Source organism: Pseudorca crassidens, chromosome 6, assembly GCF_039906515.1.
Source record: "Pseudorca crassidens isolate mPseCra1 chromosome 6, mPseCra1.hap1, whole genome shotgun sequence".
In the NCBI taxonomy this organism is placed as follows: domain Eukaryota; kingdom Metazoa; phylum Chordata; class Mammalia; order Artiodactyla; family Delphinidae; genus Pseudorca; species Pseudorca crassidens.
Window position 1 is genome coordinate 94,813,986 of NC_090301.1, and position 19,074 is coordinate 94,833,059.

General features: G+C 45.1%; 1 protein-coding gene and 1 pseudogene across 4 annotated transcripts in view; both read right to left on the reverse strand.

Annotated features, from left to right (window-relative positions):
* Nucleotides 1-19,074, reverse strand: part of MGAT5 (alpha-1,6-mannosylglycoprotein 6-beta-N-acetylglucosaminyltransferase) — a 367,372-nt gene that overhangs the window by 303,517 nt on the left and 44,781 nt on the right. For all 4 annotated transcript variants that reach the window (XM_067742121.1, XM_067742120.1, XM_067742119.1 and 1 more), the window contains exon 2: nucleotides 9,606-9,655. The gene's annotated coding sequence lies outside the window, so the exon portion shown is untranslated. The remainder of the gene's footprint in view (nucleotides 1-9,605; nucleotides 9,656-19,074) is intronic.
* Nucleotides 3,593-5,272, reverse strand: LOC137225894 (glycine cleavage system H protein, mitochondrial-like; annotated as a pseudogene).

Sequence of the window (19,074 nt, forward strand, 5' to 3'; positions counted from 1 at the left end):
TGGGAGCGGCAAATCAGAACAAGCAGCAAGGTAAGCATAGTGTCCCCAGACAGACTTGGGAGAGGCAGCCTGGGTATTTGCAAAAAAAAGAGCCGGGGATTCGGGGACAGGAAACCTGGATCTGAGTCTCTGTTCTACCACTTTCTCACCCTGGGGCTCTGACCAAATCACAACCTCCCAAGATGTCAGCTTTTATTTATGACATGGAGGGTGACGTGTGCTTCTAAGAGCTGCCTTGAGAACTAACTATTGGAACTAAGTGAAGGTTTTCATCCAGGTGTCAAATGTTATTACCTTTATTTTAGAATTACACACATCACCAGTCTCAGCCAGAGGTAACTGCTGGCTTTACCAATAGGAATTTTGTCACTGGAAACAGCCCCAGGGTTGGTTCCAACAGCATGAACAGCAGATCCAGAAGGTGGAAAAGAGTAGGAAACGTGAAAGCGTAGAGCACAGGAGCGAAGGGCAGGGAAGCCAGACTGCCTGGGTTCTCATCCCACTGGGTGACGCTGGGCAACTTGTTTGACTTCTACATGCTCCAGTCTCCACCTACAAACTGGGGATAACAGTGGCACCGTCGGTGCCCATTATTTGCGGTAGTGATACTTTACAAAAATCTCTGTGAACACTGACTTGGCAAATATTAAACCAGCGATCCTAGGGGAAGGGAATACGGGCTTAGGTTCCTGGGAGCCTCTGGTCAGAACATTTTTGTCCACTGATCAACACGTAACCATGGGGACTTCCCTGGCGGTCCAGTGGTTAAGACTCTGCGCTTCCACTGCAGGGGGCAAGGGTTCAATCCCTGGTCGGGAACGAAGATCCCACGTGTCTCGTGACCAATAAATAAATAAATACATACATAAAAAATTTGCTGTCACCTATTAAAATCTTTTTAAAATCAGAAATAAATCATTTTTAAAAATACATAACCATGTTTTATGTCCTTCCGTTTTAAGACACCTTATTTAATATATGCGGTTGATTCATCAATATTGAACTCACAGCCAACAGGACTATAACTCATGCTTGAAGAAGCTTATCTAACACACCTGTTTTCTCCCTAAGGCACAGCACAGCCTTCTAGCACTTCGGAACTCTACATATAATTCCAGTACTACCCTTAGGGGCCATTTTAAACAACAAACTCACCAACCAAAAAAAAAAAAAGCTCAAAAATGCCAAGAGTTGCACTAATGAGACCACGAAGAGGACACCTTGTTATAGTAGGAGACCTGAAACAGGAAGGCAGAGCATCTCCTATCTGAGCTGGGAACATGCACATCAGTATCTCAAATTTTCCTCCACTCTGTGTGTGTCTACAAAGGGTCGCACAGTGCTACAACTACTGATTTGAGCGTTATACAAATAAGTTGTAACAAGGAGGCAAATTTGCGCATACAGAATCCGCAAATAATGAGGATCAACTGTACCAGACTCACAAAGTAGCTCTGATGATTCAATGAATGGATACAGATAAAGCACTGAGAACTTCCCCATGTGCAGGAAGCACTCCACAGATGTTATTATTGGGGAGTCAAATATGTCCATAACATATCACATGGTGTAAAAGGCTTAACAAAACTGTGAAAAAAGAACGTAGATGGTGGTAGAGAACCACAGGCGAGGGAGTATGGCAAAGAATAAAGAAATCAAAAACCAAAACTCAGGAAATTTCTTCCCTAAAGGAATCTTCCACTTAACCTATTTAACTTTCTTTCTCTCCACCAAAAGGTTACACTCCCCAGGCCAGTCGTCTACCGTTCCGCTCTCACATACATTCTCTGGATGCTTTGTCCTTTTTGCAACGTATGGTAGGAAACTACATTTCCCCAACTCCCTCACCAACTGGCTTCCAGGTAGGGTTGGCCTGCGGGAGACAGCAGCAGCAGCTGGGAGGACAGGCGCAGGGAAGGGGTCAGGGTCTCTCATCCACTTTCCATCCACCCACCAGCATCGCCTCCAGGGATGCAGCCCTTTCCAAAGGGTTCTACTTCCCGTTTCTGGTAACACTTGCAACTCCCATGCTCCCTGCAGTCCTCGGGGTGGATTTCTTCTGGTGGCTGCAAATCTCTGGGTTGTCACATGCTCTTTGGTACATCAATGTCACCTCTTCCGTCACCTACAAACCCAGTTTTCTGTAGTAGGTCCTCTGGTCAAAATGCCTAGTCCAGTTATCCTGACTGACATGATACCACATGTGGCTCCAAAAAGATGCTAAACCTGCAACTCTCCTGCCAAGACCAGCTCCCCTACACACACACACACACACACACACACACACACACACACACACACCCCTGTCCTTCCCACAATCTCACCTCACATTCAGACTCTCTGGATTGAGGACAAATAAAGGTGCTTTGGTTTGCTTTCTTTTAATTCACTGCTGCCGGAAGAAAGTGCACTTACAAAACTATTAGAGTTACTTCAGCTTTTTATCAAGTACGTTACCTCCCCCTTTCAACGAGGGTTACAGGCTGCCCCTGCTCCAACCGTCTCCTTCTGCTTAAGTACTATTTACTTTTAAAAGACTAAGCAGTACTCTCCCCTCACACATACCTTGATTTAAAAAAAAAAAATCCAAATGTGGCCGATGGCACATGGCCAATTTCCTCCCCCGGTCAGCACTAGCCATGGCTGCTGACAGCGGCCAGTATAATCAATGTCCATTAATTCTGAGGCAATTTCCAATCTTCTCTTCCCATTGTTTCTTACTCAGGGCATAAAAATGCAACGCCTGACCATAATCACGAACAGGCGTAAAAGAGGAGTAAACAAGTTCAGGTGGATAAAAGAATGCAAGAGTGAACGAGATTCTGATAAGTGAATCACAGAAGCAGGAGAAAGGGGGCCTGTGGGCAATGCTCGCTACTCACTGAATGCCTGTTCCCTTCTCCTCCCTAGACGCACAGGTGGATGACGTGTCCCAGCAAGGTGAGGCCAGGGCACCTGCGTCTGTGCCCCCTTCCAGGGGGCTAGAATGAACGCCACCGCAGGGTGATCCTGGGGGGCAGGGGTTCACGAAGTCAGCGCCTATTTAGCCTTGGTCGTTAAATGACTTTTTTTCTTTAATTGAAGTAGAGTTGATTTTAAATATTGTAATAGTTTCAGGTGTACAGCAGTGATTCAGTTATACATATATATGTATATATCTATATTCCTTTTTCTCTGATTCTTTTCCATTTTAGGTTATTACAAGATATTGAATATTGTTTCCCATGCTATACAGTAAATCCTTGTTGTTTATTTTATATATAGTAGTATGTATCTGTTAATTCCATACTCCCAGTTTATCTCTCACCCCTCTCCTTTGGTAACCGTAAGTTTGTTTCCTATGTCTGTGAGTCTGTTTCGTAAATAAGTTCATTTGTACTATTTTTTTTTAATTTTTTTTTTTTTTTTTTTTTTTTTGCTGTACGCGGGTCTCTCACTGTTGTGGCCTCTCCCGTTGCGGAGCACAGGCTCCGGACACGCAGGCTCAGCGGCCATGGCTCACAGGCCTAGCCGCTCTGCGGCATGTGGGATCTTCCCGGACCGGGGCACAAACCCGTGTCCCCTGCATCGGCAGGCGGACTCTCAAACCACTACGCCACCAGGGAAGCCCCTTGTACTATTTTTTAGATTCCACATAGAAGTGATATAATATTTGCCTTTGTCTGACTTACTTGACTTAGTACGATAATCTCTAGGTCCATCCATGTTGCTACAAATGACATTATTTCATTCTTTTTTATGGCTGAGTGATATTCTGTTGTATATATGTACCACATCTTTATCCATTCATCTGCCGATGGACATTTAGGTTGCTTTATGTCTTGGCTATTGTGAATAGTGCTGCTATGAACACTGGGGTGCATTTATCTTTTCAAATTCGACTTTTTCCAGATATATGCCCAAGAGTGGGATTGCTGGATCACTCGGTAACTATTTTTAGTTTTTCAAGGAACTTCCGTACTATTCTCCATAGTGGCTGTATCAAACTACATTCCCGCCAACAGTGCAAGAGGGTTCCCTTTTCTCCAAACCCTCTCCAGCATTTATTATGCTAAATGACTTCTTAAAAGGGGTAATTTCCCCACCTCCACCAGCCTAAAACTATGAACTAGGAAAAAAGAAACTTGCACTGGGTATGACTATACGTATAGACACACACACACACACACACACACACACACACACACACACAGAGGTCCTTCTGTTACAGAAGGTCACAAACGCAGGACGTGTGCCTTTCAAATGAGCTGGGCAGACATCTGGTCAAGGTGGCCAAAGGCGTATATGAAATAACCCCCAGCAGGTCCCTTCCAGACGGATCTCTATAAAGAGAGATCACCATTTGGGTGAGGAACACAGAAATGGGCACTGTTCCTGGTTCCTCACTCATCTCCTGTCGGGGAGAACAGTGCCCTGCAGACCAATAACACTTTCACTTTGTAGCATAAAAACCAGGATTCAGAGAGCTCAGGGTGGGCCCTCCAGCAGAAACAGCTGAGACCCCCATCTCCCAGGTCAGTGCTACTACTCAAAGCGGGTGGGAGCATCCACAGAGGGGGGCCAGTCCACCAAGTGTTTCTGGTCTTTGAAGAGCTAAGTACCAAAACTGAGGGTAAGTGTCCTTTTAACTTTTACAGTCAGTGGACAAGGTAACTCTATGTCTTTGAATCTCATAATAAAATTGAAGGCTAGTATTTTATACTTTTTTTTTTTAGATTAAGTTGTTTCAAACTAGTTTATTTAGGGGTTCCATTTTCACTCAACAGATTTTACGTATTTCTCATATGCTTCTTCACTCATTAGTTCATCTAGTTCTGAAGGGTTACTGAGTGTCATCTTGATCAGCCAACCATCTTCATAGCAAGATTTGTTGACAAGTCCTGGATTTTCTGCCAGAGCTTCATTAATTTCAGTTAATTCTCCTGATAGAGGAGAATAGAGTTCACTAGCAGCTTTCACACTTTCCAAAACACCAAATTCCTCGTTTGTTCAATTTTGTCCCAACTTCAGGCAGACTACAGTAAACAACATTTCCCAAAGCTCCCTGTGCAAAATTGCTGATTCCCACTGTTCCAACACCGTTTTCTGCTGTTACCCATTCATGTTTGTCTGTGAATTTACGATCCGACAGCAGAGCGGGTCCGGTGCGCAGCGCCCGTACGGCGCCCGCCCGCAGTCCCCAGGGCCGCGGCGGCCAGGGCACGTTGGGCGCAGAGACGGCGCGCAGGCTGCAGACCGTGGCCCGCACGCTCCGTGCCACTCGCAGCGCCATGTGCGCAGGGGACCACTTTCTTCTTTCTTTAATCTCACTTTTTCTAGCAATTTATTTTTATGGTACCAGACCATGATGATTTAGAATTTTAAAAAACGGTTCCAGGCTTCCCTGGTGGCACAGTGGTTGAGAGTCCGCCTGCCGATGCAGGGGACATGGGTTCGTGCCCCGGTCCGGGAAGATCCCACATGCCGCGGAGCGGCTGGGCCCATGAGCCATGGCCGCTGAGCCTGCGTGGCCGGAGCCTGTGCTCCGCAATGGGAGAGGCCACAAACTCTTCAACCAAATTCCCATGGCCACCACACCCCCTTCCCCAATCCTTCCTGACTCACCCTCACCCAGGCTCTCCTCTACCTTTCACCCTTCCTTCCAGCAGGCATCTCCCTTTAAATGGGTGGTGGTAAACTTTCCGGTAGCCCCTCCAATGCATGCGCAGTGGGCACTGACTCCTGTGAGCCATCCTGAGCTCAGACCAAAAGGAAGAGTTAAAAGTAATCAGTCATTCATCCACACAGCCTAAATAACACAGGACTCCGGTCCCAGAAAGCCATCACGGTAAAAGAAGAAAAAAACCGTCCGTGGCCCTTACCCGCGTTAATTAACCCGAGGGAGAGCCTCAGCCTACCCAACAGATGCTCTCTATCCATCACCTAAACCTGAGACGCAAAGTAAAGGAACCTTCGCCTGTCTCCTCCAGGGAGGTCGACATACGTGGTGAGATGCCACGCCGCCTTGGGGAGAAAGGAGAGGTTACTGACAGAGTGAGTCACGTGTGCGGCATCAGGTATGATGAAGTGTATTATGGGAAGGGGACGTGGAGACGGCATTAGCTCTGTCCAGCGGGACCCACTGAACTGCCCATTACAAGGGAGCCCTGAACTAGTGGAGGAGGAGGACTTGGGGAGAAGGATTTAAACACATACACCTCCTTGAAAATGAATGAAGAGAAACCGTCTAGACGACAATGACGGGACAGTGACGTAACGAACGAAACCATAGGAAAGGGCGGAGCCAGGCAGCACCAACCCTCCCCGGAGCGTTCCAGGCAGGCCACGTGTTTTAGACTTTCCAGGGACAAAAGGATGGTAATTTTAACAGACGCCAACATCGGCACCTTTCACAGTTACTAAGACGTGTCATCCACGAGTTCAGAAAGGCAGGGACTCGAGGGGGATGTAAATGAGCAAGTATTCCACTAAGTCTCTGCACTTGTCTGGGTATTTGAAATATTTAAACATTTTTCAGTATTTTTTTTCAAGTATCGCCAGAGAACAGACACATGACGCTGTTTTGAAACGTCTTGCCACAAACCGGGAATTCTGATTAGATCCAGTCCAAACCAGGCATGCCTTGGGAAGACAACTGCTCTGCTGTTCCACGTCTGGCCTGGTGACAAGGGGCAGCCCCAGCCCTGACCTCTGCCCTGCACCCCACCTTTCCCTGGGGCAAACAGGGCATCGAGGTTAATCCAACATGCCCAGCTATCAATGGGCGGCAGCTGTCTAGACAGACTGCAGGCAACTCTTGGGCTTGGAGAAGGAGGGCCGAGATGGAGATCCAATGTGCACCACAGGCAAAGGGCCGGGAAGGTGACAACCATCCTCAGCTGACTCTCTTCCCAAATCCTGTGGCCCCCATCAAGCTGGTTCAAGAGCCTGTCCCTGCCCCACTCCAGGCAGGCCATGCAGTGGACGCGGCTGCACGGCACACAGCCAAGGTCAGGCGCTGACATTTCCCAAGACGTGACTAACAGCCTGGGAACCACAGAAAGCAATCTGAGCACGGACAGTGAAGGCTGTTTCATCTTAATTGCATCCAAGACTTGCCATCTAAGCCCCCATTTGTGTTACACCTCTTCCAAGATTACTCATCTTTGATGCCAACAGGAGAACACCATGAACTTGAAAACTCCATCATCTGGATTTGTTGATGACTGTATTTCAACGCCTGCATGAGCAGGATAAAAAGAAAATGAAACCAAATTTTTCCTGCCTATAACACCTGTTTCTTTTTGACACTCATTGGCTTGGCTCATCCTGCTGCCACATGCCAGGTTGTGTACTCGCCACTGGTGGTGTGAAAAGGAATAAGGCCAACCCTCGTGCTCAAGGAATGTACAGTCTAGACAGACCCACGGTGAGGAACACGCCTTCTGCTGCCCTCCTGCGCCTTAGCCTTCTCCTCTGGCAGTGTGTGTTCACGAGATCTGCTGGGGTGGCTATGGTTTTAACTTCCATTTTTATCAACCCTGCATCCTTCTCTTCCGGTCAGGTCTCCAGAAATGAAACTCAGAGATGGTTCTTTGAGAAACTAAGGCATAAAAAACCAGGTACAGATCTACCAACCTAGGTGAGAAACATTTTCTGACACCCATTTCCCAGCAACACCCTTTCTTACCACAGACTCTGTAGCAGAGTTAGAGTCATTTGTTTCCAGAAGCCAATCATTTCCCTGATCTAAACCGACTCAGGGTTACACATAAACCCAAGCCCAACGCTGGGACAACTTCCTTCCCACTGCATCAGAAGAAAGACAGTTTTACAAAATGGCCAGGGGAGAAGGGTGACTGCTTCTCCACCTTCAGGAAGACCCAACCACCTCCAAAGTCCTGGGCGTTGTCAAAGCGTGGAGGGTGTGCGTTATAATCTGAAGGCTAATTTAAAAGATGGTAAGACACGCAAACTCATCTGTGATACGGCTTTCAAGTTATAAATGTCAGTGACAGCCAGTCTTCTGCGTTGGGAACTCCTCCAACAGGTTGACAGCAGCCCAATTCCATGGTTCTGGAGGAGGCTGACAGACAGCTGCTCTTTCAGTAGTTATTTTGAAAGGAGCCAAGAGGCCCTTCCAAAGGCAGCTAGGTATTGGCGCGCTGAAGGGGGAAGGTGACACCATATCTGGTGGCAGGTAGACACAGCCCAGGAGTGCCACATGATGCCAACACGTCTGCGTGCTCCACAAAGACTGTCAACCCCACACAGAGCAGGAAAAAAAGAAAAAGAAAATCACAGCAGAGGAGAGGCAGAAAGATGCACATCCTTCCCAGAGCATAAGCCATTGCACCTGGGTATCAGGGACCGCAGACCCAGCTCCTATTCTTCACGATGCCAGCCTGCTACAGCCCCAGCTGCCATGCGTCGCACCTCTTGGGAGGGCAGTGAACAGACTTCCTTATCTGTCAGCACTCCACTAGTTTCAGAACAGACCCTTGAAGATAGACGGTTTACTTGTCCGGTCCCTGAACTGAAAACCACTCCCTTTCAGTCATGTGTGTGATGTGGAGGTAGGGGGATGTGTAAGAGGGATTAAATATGCTTGTTCTTAGACAAAACCATATGTCTTTAGACACGCAAAATCTCTTTGAGGTTCTGACAGAGACACCTCTTGTTTCTCTGGTTTCTCCCAGCGGGACAAACTTTCACAGTGACAGCTAGAGAGAAGCCTCTGATAAAAGTCACATGGTCACATAATTTGAGTTCTAACTAAGGCTTTTATTCACATCAGACATTCATCTGCTTGTCAGTTGCTGGAATGGATTTTCCTGTGACGTTGTTAGGGACAAAGTTTGTTCAAAGATCCACACACATAAGAGAAACAAGAATTATGAATGTTTCACGTGTCATTCTGCTGGTCCCATAACCTTGACACCCAAATCCTATTAGCCTGTAAAATCCAAAAATTCTGCTCCCAAGCTGAATGTCTGATTTACCAAGGGTGACTCTCAAAGGTAGCTTAGACAGTGGTTTTAAGCACTCAGGGCTATTCATACAGTTAGAACAAGGAAGCGCTCAGCAAAGTGCTTCCTCCGTAAAATACGTTCATAACTGGGGGCTTAGGAAAATGTACTCCGTGAACAATTCCTTGATACAGACACAGTTCAGAGATTGTGCAGTCATTCTGAGTCACACTCTCCACTTCATTGGCTTTGCTTATTTACGTTCATACCATGATCCTCTGTGTCTGAAGGGGCCAGCCCTTCCACCTAAGAGTATCAGGCCATAATCCAGCCCAATACATTTACGTTTGATAATGACTAAGTAATAAATGACCTTCTGCTCCAGTCACTTCACTAATTCGAGGCAGATAAAACATTCTCGCCCAGCTCACCCAAAAGATAAATTTCACCAGGTTTCAAGCAAATAGCCAGGGACGTACGTCTCCTTGGGATTGAGTTGCGCTAGAAGGGCAACCCCCCGGCCCTTTGGGACTGTGGTGCATTTTGACGGTTCCAAATGCTAACGTCTGACTCAAATCCTCGGTCCTCTCCCCCTAAGGGCAAATATCCCAGGGTCTGTGCTTAGCCAAGTAAATATGTGCTTACTGTGGTACTTACATGGCCTGATGGATCCGCCTCCAATGTCTACTACAGAGCAGTAATCACTCCTGCAATCACAAGAACAAAGACATTTTTAAGTTTCTCCTCTGTAAGAACTTGATCCATTGCAAACAGACAGGCTGACAAAGAGCTTCTGCGAACTAGGCCTCTCACATTTCGGAACCGAATGCCTTTTAAGATAAATACCGAAAAATAGCTAGGTGAGCATTCCCTATCGCTTCAACACCCAGAGGCATTTGTCTAAAAAATTACATTATCTCACTTGTTAGGATCCAAATCCATCCATTATTAGTTCAGCAGGAGTAAGGCTACATTTGGCGAAGATGGAGCATCTCCACAAAACCATTCTTTGTTCCAAGTCTCAGGAGGCATTAAACCAAAGCTTTTACCAATCCTAATGCTTCCCGGACTAGACTACATTAATTTATACACACAGTCTCAAGTAGGTGTATACACATGACTTAAAAAATACAGAGCCCTACGACAAAAAACCAAGGAGTCTGCAATACGAGATAAAGCCAGTTGAATCACAAGCCTGTTCATTTAAATGTAACAGATTACTTGTACCTGCTTCACCTTGAATAAAATCAGAAAAGCAGTAAAAAACCATTTTAGAAATATATCTCCTATGTGTGCTTCTGATATCACTAATATCTTCCCTCTATAAAACTTTACTGGGCTTCCCTGGTGGCGCAGTGGTTGAGAATCTGCTTGCTAATGCAGGGGACACACGTTCGAGCCCTGGTCTGGGAGGATCCCACATGCCGCGGAGCAACTAGGCCCGTGAGCCACAACTACTGAACCTACACATCTGGAGCCTGTGCTCCGCTACAAGAGAGGCCGTGATCGTGAGAGGCCCACGCGCCGCGATGAAGAGTGGCCCCCACTTGCCACAACTAGAGAAAGCCCTCGCACAGAAACAAAGACCCAACACAGCAAAAATAAATTAATTAATAAACTCCTACCAACGACATCTTCTTTAAAAAAAAAAACTCCTTTACAGAAAAAGAAAAGGGGGAAAACATGTCCTTTTAACAAATACATACAGTGTGTTTCTGATACTTATGGAATTTATCAGCAGAGAATTATAAAACTGAAAGAGAGCTCAATAGAGAGGGAGGGAAGAAGAGGGAGGGAGGGAAGGAGAGGGAGAGGAAAAGAATAAAGACGATGCTGAACAGACCCATCTTCAAACTAACTGCCCAGAAGTCTTCTAAGACTAGCCAACTGGTCTACTTTTTACTTAAGACCCTCACAGAAGAACATGTACCATATTCTGCTGGGAAATGTCTGAAAGAGTTTTGTTTTTTTAACACAAAGATGATTCTCTCTTTATATGGTCTGCAGCATATAACTACCCTTCACAGCACTAACATTTTTGTGTGTGTCAACAGTCTCTGAACAATAGCAGAGGGTTGGTGCACTGGGGCAACTTACAAGAGCAGATTCAACCTGCTGTTATTCCAAATCCACCATCTCCATGAAACAGTCTGGCCTCAAATGCTTGCTAAGGAAGGGTAGAAGGCTGGAAGGAACTGAATCAATGCTGGTGACCACGGGGCCCCTTTTGTACCAGCTTCATTCTGAGATAGCTTTGAGGTGAAGGAATGGGTTATCATGATACAGAAAAGCTACTAACTCCTGTAAGCAGCACCAAGATACATTTCAAGAAAACAATCCTAAGCATCTTGGTCAACATCAAAAACACATTCTCATGTAGCAGTGTCAGCTAACAAAATGAACACCCATGTGCCTCCGACTGCAATAATATCAACTTACTTTCAGTGCCTTAACTCTTTTCTGTATGTTTTCATAAACACCTAATTTGGTATATTACCTGGCAATTTGCCTTTGAATGTTGCGATCAAGTGCACAGCCCGTGGTGACTTAATGAATCATACCAGTAGTGACACTGGTGTGATTCATAAGTCAAAGTGTTCATGATGTGCCAAAAGGAAGAGAAAAGTTCATTACCCTTTACCTCCCCCAACGCTTTCAAATCTGGATTTTCTTTAATAATACTCAGACTAATTAAGAACTCAATCTCGACTTCACTTTAAGAATCAGACAAGCTATTCCCTGAGTCATACGCAAACTACTGCATTATGCTTGGCTCTATACGTTAGCAAAATTCGTGGTCACCAAGAAACCCAAAGGCCATTCACTTTAATCCTCAGCAAAGCTTTAATGTTCAACTAATCTTAAATATCATTTTCTGCAGGTATATAAGAATAAAGTTTATAGCCATTTCTAGTTGCGTCTATAGATAAAGAAAATGTTGAAGGAAGTCCTTTCTCCTTCCTAATTTTCAAAACCAGCACCACTCCACAGCTTTCATCAAGCTTTTACCCAAAGTATCTTTTCTAGGTATTAATAATAGGCCCCCTCAATCTCTTCTTGGGCTTATGCTTTGATTTTCCTCCCTTAATTATACCTAAACTTGTGAAAGCACTTGTAAATAGAGATCATGGGAATGCAATTCAATCTAGAAAGAATAAGGTAACAATCACTGGAGATAGAGAGTAGCTAGGAAAAACTGGAATCCCATTTTCAACCAACCTATACCCCTTTCATTTTATATTTCGGATAAAATATACTATAAATGACCCACAAACAAAACAATCTACTTGATGAGCTCTGCCCTCTCAAGCGGCATTCTATCAGAAGTCTGCATCTGCGTATCTTGCCTATCGCCCCTTCCCCATTCAAAGCATCTCTAAAAGTGAGCCATGGTAAACCCAGCTTGTTCAAGGACCACCTCTGCAGCACCTACGCTGCATCTGATGACACAGGATAATGGAGGCCAATTCCAGACTGGTGGGTCTCACACCTCTTTGTCCCTAATGCCCTTCAGCACCGTCATCTGTTGGGTTGATCCCTTTTCAATTTTACACCCAAGTGTTCCATCCTCTTATTCCCTGTGGACAATGTCTCTCCAAATAGAGAATCTCAGAATCTGTATGTGACCGGGGATACAACTCAAAGCAGGCTTTCCCTCTCTTCTTTTCCACAGCCTAAGCAAAGGTGGCTCATTGTGAACACCAAAGCTGTCCCGACATTGATTCATGTGAGCAAATAGTTGAAGGGAGTTTATGGCTCTGCTTAAAATATCTTCATGTCTAGAAAAAAGACTTCCAACGATAAGGCCACTGAGCGCTTACACATTACAAACAAATCATGACCATCGTTATAAGCGTTTTTAAAATTTTTCCTTTAATTCTTTTTATTTTTTTAATTGAAGTATAATTGATTTTACAATATCGTGTTAGTTTCAGTTGTACAGCACGATTCAATTTAATATATATTTCTATATGTTATATATATATATTTTTTATTCTTCAGATTCTCTTCCCTTAAAGGTTATTACAAAATATGGAGTATAGTTCCCTATCATTATAAGATTTAAGTCATTCAGTCTTCCGTAAGGAACATCAGCTAGTCACAGAGAAAAAAAGGCCCATAATTACAGGAGTGGCTTCATATATGGCTTTCACCTTAGGTTGGGCAGAGCAGCTAAATTTACCGCATAGCAAAATTTTGCCCCGTTACAAAGATCTAGAGTGGTCCTTGACATCAGAACTTCTACAATTTTGACCTGATACGTTTGGTTTCATCACATTTCAAACTTGCTAGCATCTTTCCATTTCGGTGAGGTCTTTCATCAAGGCTCCACCGAGAGCTTCCCAAAATAGACTCCAATCTACATTTGCCTCACATGGCTCACACCGCCCGGACTCAAATGCAGAGGCCCAACCTCACAACGCCAGTGCCTCCCCAAGCCTCTGTCTCCTTGTGTCTGAAGGAGAGAGAACCACAGCGCCTTTCAGTCAGAAAGGATGGGGGGATTCACAAACTACTACGCCCAAAAAGCACAGCTGCTGCATCGGAGAGGCAGCGAACCCTCCACAAATGTTAGCAATTATTACTGTGGTTGTTACTCCTATAAGAGGATAATAAAAGGGCAGTTCTAGAACCGGTCAGAAGCCTGGAACCACAGCCTGGTGGTGCCCGATGCATTACATTTTGATTTTGCTAACAGCTATTTTGTCAGGCAGGTGTGACAATTAACAATGATTTAGTGCCTTGGGCCCTGGAATACCCTTACCTAACACGACCATGCTACAGATGGTCCCTAGGTAAAGTGCTCGATTTACAAATAAGAAAAAAAAAATGCATTCCTTGCGAGTTCCGAATTCATCACTAACTTGGATTACAGAGAGAATACTTGTAGCCAAACAAGTTTACCCAAGATTTTACCAAGACACGGGCCGGGAGACCACTTACCAAGGTTTGCAACTATTTTTAACATTCATTGACGTCACAAAGAGCAGATCCCCTTTACAAAACTGGCACATAACCCCAAAGCTCAGTATTTTCATCAAAATTATTTTTAACAGCCACCGGGGAATTAATCTTAAAATTCTGGTTTTGGAACCATCCGAGTTACACCTGTTTCTCTCCCCTAGCCTAATGGCTCTCAACGTACAGCCCTGGAAGCAGCAACATCATCATCACCTGGGGAAGTGGGGAATGCAAAAATCTCAGCCCCCACCACGCACCTACCAATCAGAAACTCGGTTGGGGTCCCGCCATCTATCTGAACAAGCCCCCCAGGAGTCTGGGATGTAGTCTCAAGCCTGAGACCTGCTGCCAATAGGCTCTTCACATGTGGCCTGGGGAATCACTTCAGGCGGCTCTTTTCCTTAAAAACTATCTGGCATTTTTCTGTTCCTTAAAAACCTGCTATAGGATGATGTCAACTGCTCCTTTCTATTTTTAATTCCTCATGATGAGGCTGAGGATGATTCATTCAGCACCTTATGTGATCACTTAAATAAGTAAGGCTCCTCCTCTCCCACCCCTAATGGAAGGTGACTGATGCCTGTTAGTTCTGATGTAATTATAGGAACAATTCAGTAACAAAAGCCTGTCCTTTATCAACCTCGGCGAAAGCTGTAACAGAGAGCTATAATTATAATGCTCCATTCTTTTCCACAATGTGTGCATAATAATGTCTCCTTTGAAACTGATCATACTGCATGTCATAACAAGGAAACACAGAACCCGGGATCAAATTTAGTTTATTGCAAATAGAGATCAAAACTGCAAGTGTTTGGGCAAACCTTTTCAACTCACAGGAAACAAGTATGCATTAACCATCTGGCTTGGTCTCATTTATCTAAGTGAAACATGAAAAAAGAACGTTGATTTGATGCTTTCCATGGGTCTCAAGGCGACCTCACAATACAGAATGGGTCTTATCACCAGACACCACCCATCATCTAACTAATTATCAAAGTGGGAAGCATTAAGGGGCATTTCCTAAATAATAAATAACCCTTCTCTATACCTTTAATTTGTTGAAGCGTGTGTTAATTCGAAGTTAATTTCATACCTGCTGTGAGGTATCCTGATGAATTGTGACTACCAACCGTATTATTAATTTCCCTTTCCTTTTTGATTAATTTCACACTTAGGCCTGGTAAGAAAGGCAAGATTAATGATGTCTGGAAGACAATATTTGGTTCTTGTAAGATACTAAATCAACCTCAAGTGTTGAAGTAAACAGAGAAGCCAGATAAGGAAATGATAATGGAATCATCTCCAGGAGGGGGTCCAAGGTGCCATGCAAATAAATACCCAGAACCCCAGAGAGTGTTTAAGCTGTACACTCCAGTTAATACTCTGCTGGGAGGGGAGGAGAATGCAAGTTGGAACTCTGAAGATTGCAAGACACGCTGATAAACGTGTGCCCTTTCCAGTGACCGCAGCGACGGATTTATTTATCACACTAGAGTTCTCAGTTTGGCAAGGGTCCCTCTGTGTACTACTTAGCCTCTTCACAGCCTTCTTGCCTTCTCCCCACTCTCTCTGTGACACTCTCAGGACTCCTAGCTCAATGTGTCAAGAGACAGATCTCCTTCATCAAATGATATAAAGAAAAGGAGTATAAACTCAATCGTATTATGCACTTTTCAACAGTCAGGGACCTTTGTGTATATATGCTAATCCTATTTCCAATAATAACACCTACATTCATTGAGAACCTGCTATGTTCCAAGACACTAGGAACTCTGTATAAGTTATCCAACCTAACAAGAGCTCTTGGAGGTACCATCACACACATTTTACGGATCAAGAAACGGAGGCTTAGAAACCTAAATATCTTGCATAAGTGAACCCCATCTTCACAGAGATCTGTCAGGCTCCTAAGCCTGGAGTCTTCCATACCATACTGCTTCCCTGGGCGCATGAGTGAAGAGAACGTTTACGGCTGTGTGGAAATTATTCCAGAAAACCTGAAAGCTATGGGCATGCCATTCTCCTCTAAGAAACTTCCCTGCCTACCCCAGCTCCAATGACCCAAGTCTCCTTTGAAGTCCAACATTTTTCCTTTTATAGTGGAGCATAGTTGATTAACAGTGATGTGTTAGTTACAGGTGTACAGCAAGTTATACCCATACAAGTATCCATTCTTTTTCCAGTTCTTTTCCCATTTAGATTATTACAGAATACTGAGCGGAGTTCCCTGTGCTATACAGTGGGTCCTTGTTGGTTATCCATTTTAAATATAGCAGTGTATACATGTCAATCCCAAACTCCCAGTCTATCCCTCTCCCCCCACCCACCCTTTTCCCCTGGTAACCATAAGTTCATTCTCTAAGTCTGTGAGTGCTTCTGTTTTGTAACTAAGTTCATCTGTATCATTTTTTTAGATTTTTGAAGTCCAACATTCAAATAAAATTCCACAATTCTATGCTATCTCTTAGACTTTCTAATGTCCACTAGAGTACCCTGTATCTTACATCTCCCCTCACAAACAAGCCTGCCCAAATAAGACCTAAATCTAAGTTCTAAACACGGCCATCAGTCATCTCTGACCATTGTCTAGAGCATCATCAATATAGTAGTAGCCACTTGCTACATGTGGCTATTTAAGTTACAATAAAATAAAAAACTCAGTTCCTCAGACACACTAGGCACATTTCAAGTACTCCACAGCTTCATGTGGCTAGTGGCTACCATGTTGGACAGCAGAGATACAGAACATCTCCATCGTGGCAGAAAGCTCTACCGGACAGCACAGGGTTAGAGATATTTCAGGACAGCATCTTTTCATCTAAAATCCTTCTGACACTGTACAGAAGGACCAGCCTCTTCACAGAACTAATTAAGGGCTTCACTAGGCTAACTGAGGCCATACCTACATGTCCTCAGATGTCATCTTTTAGGAATAACACTCCTTGAGAAGTTAGGTCACTGGATAAACTTATAAAGCAAGCAGACCAACCTCATACAACACAAAGTGTCAAACTAGAGGTGCTAACAAACAATCATCGTAATAAGGCCTTCCATTCGGGAATAACCACCCTGTGGAACCACAGGTCGGGATTCACCAGGAACAATCACACAGACACACGCATGGCCACCCACACAGGGGCATCCCCAGGCTCTTCCTCACCAAAGCCCTCTCCCCTATGCCTCCTGGGCAAGACAAGGTCCCCACGTTTGGTCTCTCATTTCTAATTATTAAGTAAATCAATGCAAGAAAATCACCTTTCAATCAGATTGGTATTTCCCACCAATCTCTCTCAATTGCTTCATTAAAAGCTGGAGAATCAGCAATGAGACAGGCTTTTGGTGACAATGACAGTCTGACAGTAGGCTAGAGAAGAGAGCCTCAGTCCCCTCAGTGACACCTGACCTGGAAGGAGTTACTTAAAAGACTTCCAGAGGGCTTCCCTGGTGGCGCAGTGCTTGAGAATCTGCCTGCCAATGCAGGGGACACGGTTTCGAGCCCTGGTCTGGGAGGATCCCACATGCCGCAGAGCAACTAGCCCCGTGAGCCACAATTACTGAGCCTGCGCATCTGGAGCCTGTGCTCCGCAACGGGAGAGGCCGCGATAGTGAGAGGCCCGCACAGCACGATGAAGAGTGGCCCCCGCTCGCCACAACTAGAGAAAGCCCTTGCGCAGAAACGAAGACCCGACACAGCCATACATACATACATACATACATAAAATTAAAAAACAAAAAGGCAAAACTCCTTTAAAAAAAAAAAACTTCCAGGAATTAAAAAACTTGAGAAACTCTGGGTATAGCTCCACTTTGGGGGAGGATCCTAAAATACAGTGTTGGTTACTGTTGGATTAGAACAGCCCTGGATGGGACGTACAGAGTGATAAAGAGGCAAGGTCACTGATCTGACCTTCGACTGTTCCAACCTGCAAGTGCCCTACAGGAGGCATTTCTTCTCTCTCTCCATTCTTCACTGCTTTCTCCTTCCTCCCTCCCCACTGCTGTCTATGCACCAGGCCCTTAAGATTGAACTCCACGCCCAAGATACGCCAGACTTCATGGCTGCCGGTACTCGTCTATAAAGTGGTAGACCGACAATTGAATGCCACCTCCAGTGCGAACTCCTTTAGGTAATTACAGTAACCCCTTGACAGTCCCAGACTCAAATCAGCACGCAGGTCAGACCTGGGGCTCTCTCACCACAGTTATGGATGGGAACTTTGTAAAGCTAAGACAAGAAATCGAGGAGGAGCGTTTTCTAAGAAACATGCAAATCAATTCATCCTCGGTTGGGGGAAGGTGATGATAAACTAACATGTTCCTCTCTTACAGCCTATGAAAGTCATCTCTGAACTCCCAACTCCATCACATGAGTAAGGCTGACTTCTGCCTCTCTTCTTTGGCATTACTCACCTTTGCTTAAGGACCACAGCCAACAGAATCACTACCTCCAAGGAGAGGTCCAGCATTAACCCTTTCCTGCCCAGTAGCTCACAACAGCTTTGTAACCTGGAGGACCTTTCTCTAGCCTCATCCCTCCACCTCCCAATCCATTCCCGACCACCTGCCAGGTGAGCCTTGGGAAGCAACCTGCAGGTCAGGCCTCTACACATCAATAAGGTGGGTCAGGTGCCACCGTCTCTAAGATCCAACCCTGGCCTTGAGGCTCTCCTGAATCTACTTTTTCTCCCTCTTGTCTTCAGGTCTTCCCTGCCCCCCAACACATCCAACTTACCCTCCATAACACCGACAACATCTGCTCTGGGAAATTTTCCCAGGCCTGAAATGCCCATCCCCTTTTGGGTGCGGTAACACTAATAACCAGTCATCTCCTCTAAAACAGGGTACGTCCTACACTTCCTGGTATCTCTGAACAGCGTTTCAGAGCCAGACTCTTACACAAAAATCAACGCTCTGCAAGTATTTGCTAATCCACTGAAGACAGCTGCTATCCATGCTGGTAAGTTCATTATTTCGACAGTGGGTTCTCAGACCATGAAGACCCCTTCCACATCCAGTTTGCTCACTGTGAGCCCATGGAGGCTCCAGACTCCGTCTTGTGATTCCAGCTCCACCATTTATCAGGAAAGGCACTTAACACCTCTAAGCCTCAGTGCCGTCTTTTGTGAAACCAAGGTCATAAGAGTACCAATCCTCCACCCACACT